Raw genomic sequence first — 8,059 nt, forward strand, 5'->3', positions numbered from 1 at the left:
AAATGACTTTAAGAATGAAGTTCCAATGAAATGATAAATCTACTGATTTGGATTTGCTGTATTATTCTGCCCTCACTGGTCCCTGAAAACAGGAGATGCCTGAAATAGACTTTAAGATGATCCTATTAAAAACAAAAACTGGTTCTTGGAATAGAAATGTATTTGTATATAAATAAAATTTATGTGTACAACAGGTACTTACTGGAAAAAAAACTATCAGTTTTATTTTTTCCCTAGTGTTATGGTTTAGAGGTCAGGGTTAAAATTGTTACTAGTTGTGTTGCCTGATCTGTACGAAAACAGTGCTGGTCCCTGACAGTCCTCAGTAAACATGAGTTCCCTTCCATCCTCACCATTACCACCACCATTTGTTCCTGTGATAGGCTATCTGTAATGTTCTATCTCATTTCTGGAGTCTAGTCCTTTTCATTTGTTCATTTACCAAGTTTTTATTGCGTGCCTATCATAGATAAGGTACTTTCTAGAAAGTAGAGTTTTGGGCACTGGAGATATTGGTAAGTTCTTCCCTCACAATGCTTACAGTCCACTGGGAGAAAGTCAAACTGAAATGCCATGCAGTAGGTGATCAGGGTGTGGTGATGGAGAATCACAGTGAAGGTCTTCTTTGATGATGTAATTAAGGGAGACATCTCTGAGGAAGTAATTTTTAAACTGAGCTCTGAAGGTTAGGAAAGAGCAAACCATGCCAAGGATCTTGCATTAAAGGGTGGAAAGGAGCTTGGCTCATTCTTAAAATTGTAAGTGGCCATATACGCAAGTGAGAAGGACAGGCCCAAGATAAGATCAGAAGGTACATAGGAGATAGTTATATTGGAATTTGTTCTTTATGGTAAGACTTTTGTGTTTCATTTTAGTGCAGTTGGAGTGGTTGAAGATACAGCTTTACATATTTATTTTTCATACTGCATGACTACCTTGCTATCTTTTTCTCAGTATGGAGCCCAGGCTAACAGAATAACCACTATCTAGAACATCATTTTGGCAGAGAAGAGAAAAAGTGCTCTTAAAGCTTCCACTCAGAAGTGATACATATCACTTTTGCTCCCATTTTATTGTTCAAAGAAAGTCATGTGCCCCATTTAACTTCTAAACCCTACCATGTGCCAGAAAGAAAGGATGGAGTTGGAATATTTGTGAATAGAACTGATGGCCACCAAAGCAGTGAACTGAAAGCAGGGGAGTGAGATGTCTCCAGCTATCCCCGTAGCTGCTGTGTAGAGAACATGTGGGGCTGAGGGTTGCAGAATGGATGTCCACATGCAAGAAGATGGCAGAGTGCAGTAGGGTGTCAATAGTGGAGATAGATGTGAAAAAGTAGGCAGAGGTAGAGCTGGCAGAACCTGGTAACTGGTCCTGTCTCTGCCTCCTGAAGCTAAGTCAGGACAAGACATTCAGGCCTCACCAGCCTTTAATTTCTTCCTCTGCAAAAGGGGGACCATTCATTTGGGGGTAGATGTGTCTCATTAGACCATAAACACCTTGAATATAGAAACCATTATTCATCTCTGTGTGTCCAGTGTTAATGTAGTGGCCCATCAAGTTAAGGTCAATAGCTATTTCTTAAACAAATTAGGGTTAGACAAAAGACCATTAAAGTCCTTTATAGATTGTAAAATACCTATTAAAAGGTTCAGTCACATATAAATATCCTTCCATTTTCCTCAATATTATTGTCACTTTAAGGAAAAAGAAACAGGAAATTAAAGCCTATAGCTAGCATCTTTACCATCTGAAATTTTAGTGGTTTTAGAAAGTAATACATTAAGAGCAGGCCTGGAATGGTGGGGAAACTTTGGGGCCCATCTGATGTGGGTTTTGTTTCTAGCTGCGGTACTTAAATAGCTTTGTGACCTTGAGCTAATAATAAGTAAGGACTGGAAGCCTGTTTCTCCCTGTATGAGATGGCAATAATAGTGCCAACCTGTGGTTGTAAGGATTAGCAATTGTAGCTGTAAAATGTCAAGTACACAGTAGGTACTCAGTGGATGAGGCCTAGTATTATTTAAGAGATTTGTCTCACTTGAAGAAATTCACTGGTATACTCTGAAATAATCCTTTGGGACCAGATAATGGGCTGGCTTCAGGATGGAGAATAATTTACTTTTGTTGACTATCTGCATCCTTACAGTTACCTCAAAAATCACTTAAAATTAATAGCTTCTGTAACTAATTGAATGGATATAGAATTATTTGGTATGACTTTCAGAAGGTTTTCATTTGGCCAAAAATTATAGTTCCAGAAGTCCATGCCATGATTGCTTGTTGAACACAAAGAAGGTACTTGATGTTATTGACTAGAAAGGAAAGGTAACTGGCCAGATAGTACCTCCTAGTAAGTTACTCCATGGGGTTGAAGTTGTTTAGAGACAACACTGACAAGAATTAGGAATTTGTACTAAATGGCTCATGAGGGGGCCTGAAGGGTTTACATGCTATCAGAAACAACAGCCAACTCTGGCCAAATTTTAGAGTTTTTCTCAATAGAGTGTTACAAAATCTTCTGGAAAGGGCCAACATTAGATCTATCTGGAGACTGCTGCAAACAAACAGTTCTTTAGTTCTTGGTAAGAACAGAGAATATTGGGCCAGATTTCTGGCCTTTAAGAAATGTGGAGTCTGATTCCATTTGGCTGTAACTTTAATCTGGTATGACATTTTAGCCAGAGTTCTTGAAGAAATGTTTTTTCAAAAATATATCCAAAACTTACTGCAAAAAGTGATGTCCATTTAGCCTATTATACTAATAGTCATTTAAATACTTTGTAAATAGTCACAATACTGTTTTCAGCAGCATGTAGTAAGCACTTGACCTTTTAGTTGCTGTATCTGTAGCCATAAACTTTTATGTAGAATTGGGGAAAATGGATGATAGCCTTTTATTTGTCTAAATTGTAGGCAGAGAAGCTGTTAGTACTAGTTTTCTAACCAACTACCCAACAACACTTAAATTTTCCACTGCAAGTTATTGTGTAATTCGCCTTTTGGAACATGGCACCTTCTGTACTGTGCAGACCATTGTCTGTTCAAGAGTAGATGTTAGGACAGAAATAAATGGAAAAGGGTTTTGGGCACGAAGACACAGTAGTGTGGGAGAATGACTGACAGGCAGGCTGAAAGAGGCTTAGGATTGGAAAAATGATACCCAAAGGCAGGGTGTGATATCAGTTCACAAATATTTGAGAGATGGAAAGACCGAAAGAGGGGGAGGAACTTTTTTGCTTAGTTGTTAGAAGTAAAGGGAAAAATAGATAAATTTCAGATTGAAAATCATTGAACTTCCTGACAATAAAAATTGGTCATGACTGGAAACTCCAGTCAGAGATGTTCCTAAACCCCACTGCAAACACTGAGAGCCTTTCATTTCAAGAGATGGACGGACATTAATAGTGGCTGAAAGATCATCTGAGTGGGAGGAAGTGCTATCTCATTGACAGCCACTTGAGGATTTCTCTTTTTGCTTTATCAAAATATTTGTTTGTTTTTCACTTGTTTATACCCTGACTTGTTCAAAATTTACTTTGGAGCAATATTCAAAAGCCTTTACATTTTCATAATGTGAAAAAGGCTTGAGGTGTTTTTCTGGTTTTTTTGGGGGGAGGGGTGTTGGCTTGGTTTTGTCCTTTTTTGTAGTTGGCTTTTATTTGGCCTAAGGTATTATAATCTTCAAACCATAGAACCCTAGCTGCAGCATTGAAGACCATGCTCAATGGAGTTGGAATGTGAAGACAAGTTTGAACCCTGCCCCAAGCACTCACCAGCCAGGCCACCGAAGCAGGTTTTGAATCCTCCCTGAGCATGCTTCCTAAAATAAGGGGCAGGAATAGCACCAGGCTTAGAAGTCTGATGGTATTCACTTGGTTTCTGTGTTCTGGCTCTTTCTCAAGGCTGAAGTGGAGATATTGCTACCCTGGGCTCCCATCCGGAGGCTCTGGAGGAAAACCTGCTCCTGTGCTTATTTGGGATGTGGGCAGAACTCAGTTCCATGCTCCAAAGGACTGAAGTCCCGGTAGGCAGCCTGAGAATGTTGCAGCTTCTAGAGCTGCCTCATTCCCTGGCTCATGGTCCCTTCCTTAAAGCTAGTCAAGTATGTCTCACATTTCAAATTTCTCTGACCAACCATTCCTCTTCAGCTCTCCTACCTCCAGCCACAGACATGTCTCTGTTTTTAATAGCTCACATAATTAGACTAGGCAAATCTGGAAAATCCATGACAAACTCCCTATTTTCAGGTCCATAACCTTGGATTGGTAGAATGCTTGCTTAGCATGTCTGAGACCCTTGGTTTGATGCTTAGCACTAAGGAGGGGTCTCTGTAGTCTTAATTATAGCTCCTAAGTTCTTGGTGTCATGTAACATATTCACAGATTCTAGGATTAAGACGTGGACATCTTAGGGGGCATCTTGTGATCTACCTATCACAATGATGTTTTTTAGGGCTGGAAAGGAGACCTCACATTACATGAAATGAGGTTCTTGCCCTGGAAGGCTCATAATCCAGTGGAACAAAGTTGAAAAATATAATAATATGGCAAGAAAAGTTAAATAATGAAGAGTCTTCATAAGATGTTGTCAGAGTCCAGAGACTTTGTGTACCTGATGGCACAAAGTGGCTTTTCCATCATTCTCTGCTTGTTCCTTGGTGAGTCTTATCAAGATCCTTCAGATGGTATCCATACACCCCAAATGACACCATGTGATTTGATCAAGCCACTGTTGTAGCTCAGTATTAATAAGGAAAGGTCTTGGGCCATCAGCTCAAGGTGAGAGAGTAATCTTCTCTGATGATGAAATATAACAGCTCATTGCTCCTTTCTCCCTTTTCTTCATCAGACCCTCTTGAGAGCATTCCTGTTCTTCGGCCCCAGTTATCTCTACAGTGTCTGTCTTTCCTCCCTTCTGAGTGTTCTTTGTTTCTGTTTTGTTAGAAAGCCCTTGTCCCAGGTAGTGGCAAAGTTCTGTTTGATTCTTACCACTTAACATTACTGTTTTAATATCTACTGAATGCTAGTTAGGTGTGGATGATAGTTATGTAATAATTACAGTTGCCATTTATGGAATGCTTATCATGTACCAGGTGCTTTACAGAATCCCATACTTGCAACTCCCCATTTAATGTAGACATTCTGTGATGTGTAGGTACTATTTTTATTTTCATTTGAACCCAGGTCTACATTCAAGGCTTGCATGATACTTTGCGCCATTGTAATATCAAATAGGACCTGAAATTGGGGAGCAGAATGAAGGAGTTGAAGTAGCAGGTAGTTAGGAAACCCAAATTTCAAACTCAACTGTCTTTACAATTTATTTATTTATTTATTTTTGGACCAGGGATTGAACTCAGGGGCACTTAGCCATTGAGACACATCCCCAGCCCTTTCTGTGTGTGTGTGTGTGTGTGTGTGTGTGTGTATTAATTTTGAGACAGAATGGCAGTTATCAAGAATACAAGCAATAATAAGGATGTGGGGGAAAAGGTATACTCATACATTGCTGATAGGACTACAAATTGGTATAATCACGTTGGAAAGCAGTATGGTTATGCCTCAGAAAACTCGGAATGGAACCACCATTTGACTCAGCTATCCCACTCCTCGTTCTATACCCAAAGGACTTAAAATCAACACAATTGGGTGAGGCAGCCACATCAATGTTCTTAGCAGCACAATTCACAATAGCTAAACTGTGGAACAACCTAGATGTCCATCAGTAGATGAATGGATAAAGAAACTATGGTATCAAAGGACTGAAAAACAGCATACTACAGGGAAATAGCCACATCAATGTTTATTGCAGCACAATTCACAATAGCTAAACTGAGGAACCAACCTAGATGCCCTTCAGTAGATGAATGGATAAAGAAAATGTGGTATATATACACAATGGAATATTATTCAACAGTAAAAGAGAATAAAATCATGGCATTTGCAGGTAAACGGATGGAGTTGGAGAATATAATGCTAAATGAAGTTAGCCAATTCCAAAAAAACAAATGCCAAATGTTTTCTCTGATATAAGGAGGCTGATTCATAGTGGGGTAGGGAGGGGGAAGATTAGATGAACTCTAGATGGGGCAAAGGGGAGAGATGGGAAAAGAGGGAGCAAGGGGGTAAAAAAGATGGTGAAATGAGATGGACATCATTACCCTAAGCACATGTATGAAGACAATGGTGTGAATATACTTTATATACAACCAGAGATATGAAAACTTATGCTCTATATGTGTAGTGTGAATTGTAATGTGTTCTTCTGTTATATATAACAAATTAGAATAATTTTTTTAAAAAAAACTAGTATATATACACAATAAAATAGTACTCAGCATTGAAAGAGAATAAAATTATGGCATTTGCAGGTAAATGGATAGAGTTGGAGAATATCATACTAAGCAAAGTAAGCCAAACCCAAAAAACAAAAGGCCGAATGTTTTCTCTGATTAGTGGATGCTGATCCATAATGGGGGAGGGGCAGAATGGAGCAACTTTGGGTAAAAGGGAGGGTGGGGAGGGGAGGGGGCATGGGTCAGGAAAGATGGTGGAATGAGACAGACATCATTACCCTAGGTACATATATAATTGCATGAATGGTGCAATACACTACATAAAGTAAAACCAGAGAACTGAGATATTGTGCTCTATTTATGTACAACAAATTGAAATGCATTCTGCTGTCATGTATAACTAAGTAGAACCAAAACAAAAAAAAATTTTTTTTTGAGGCAGGGTCTTGCTACGTTGTTCAAGGCCTCATTAAGTTGCTGAGGCTGGCTTCGAATTTGTGATCTTCCTGCTTCAGACTTCCGATCTTCTGGGATCTTTACAACTCTTCTAAAAGCTAGAAGACTTGTTTCTGGAGCACCAGAATTGCCTCCATTTTCCCACCAGAGACCCTCAAAGGGTCTGTGCCTCAGACAAATGATTGTGTCCATAGCATCAGGCAGCCACAAAGCATGCATGGACATTGGTTTGGCAGTGCCTTTTTCAGTCAGTGGGTGATGGAGAACAGTGAGTAGTGTGCCAAGGGGCTGGCCCTGGCAATTACAAATGTAGAGCCTACTTTCCCCTGGGTTGGGATGACAGGATACTTAAGATTTAGGACAGTGCCTGTGGGCACTCAGTATATGCTGGCTCTCACTGTCCTAGATTTTAGTTCATGGATATTCAAGTTAATAGAATCCTGTTCTTTTAGCTGCACATGAATCTAGGCTCATTGTTCAGAAGACACCAGATGTATCTCTCTAATGGCCCCAGTTCAATCCTGTGAATCACACCAACTCCTAAGTTTGGACCCAGAGATGACTGGAACTTGAGGCCAAAGAAGGCAAAGTATTTCCTTTTCTCATTCTGCTAAGTTCTTGAGTTAGTGGTGTAATGGAAACAGACAGCTGTGGGTTCAAATCCAGGCTCCACACTTGCCTCTCATGTGTCTGTTTCCACCCGGAGAGGGCAGTGAAGAGGGGTAGATTAGGGCTCTTCCCCAGTCCTGCCAGTTAATGGTCTTTTTACTCAGCCACTCGCCCGTTTGGAAGTCATCTCCTTCCTTGTAGGATGCCGCAGACGGTGGTCTTCATAAGCTTGTGAAGAACGGAGTGATGCACTTAATGCACATGGTGTATAAACAGGATGCCCTAGTGGGCAGCGGCAGGAGTGAAATATCTGGAGCATCTTTACATGAGCCATTCATTTTTCAGGGCCTACGCAATTTAGGTGAATAAATGGTCCCACGATTGACTTATTTATCCAAGCGCCAAATGAAGCAGCTATGGGTGTCCTGTCTGTGGGCCAGAGTAGGTATGAGGGAGAGGCTTGTTCCGCAGCAGAGGTGCCAAGTACCACCTCAACCAGCCCCACTGCCCTCCACCACCGAAGTCCCTGGCTCCAACAGTGTTGCTTCAGCTGCTAGTAGTTAATGCTCCTTTACTTGGAACCGTTTTCGAGCTCCTGGGAGCAATGTGATGCCGCGAGGGCTCACTGTTCACCACCCGCCCGCCTTGTCTTCTTGCTGCGACCGGGATCTGCAGGCATCCTATTCCCAGCCCAAC

Source organism: Marmota monax, unplaced genomic scaffold (assembly GCF_021218885.2).
Source record: "Marmota monax isolate L192 unplaced genomic scaffold, Marmota_monax_Labrador192_F-V1.1 WCK01_AAM20220418_F8-fsc00023, whole genome shotgun sequence".
NCBI classification, from domain to species: Eukaryota; Metazoa; Chordata; class Mammalia; order Rodentia; family Sciuridae; genus Marmota; species Marmota monax.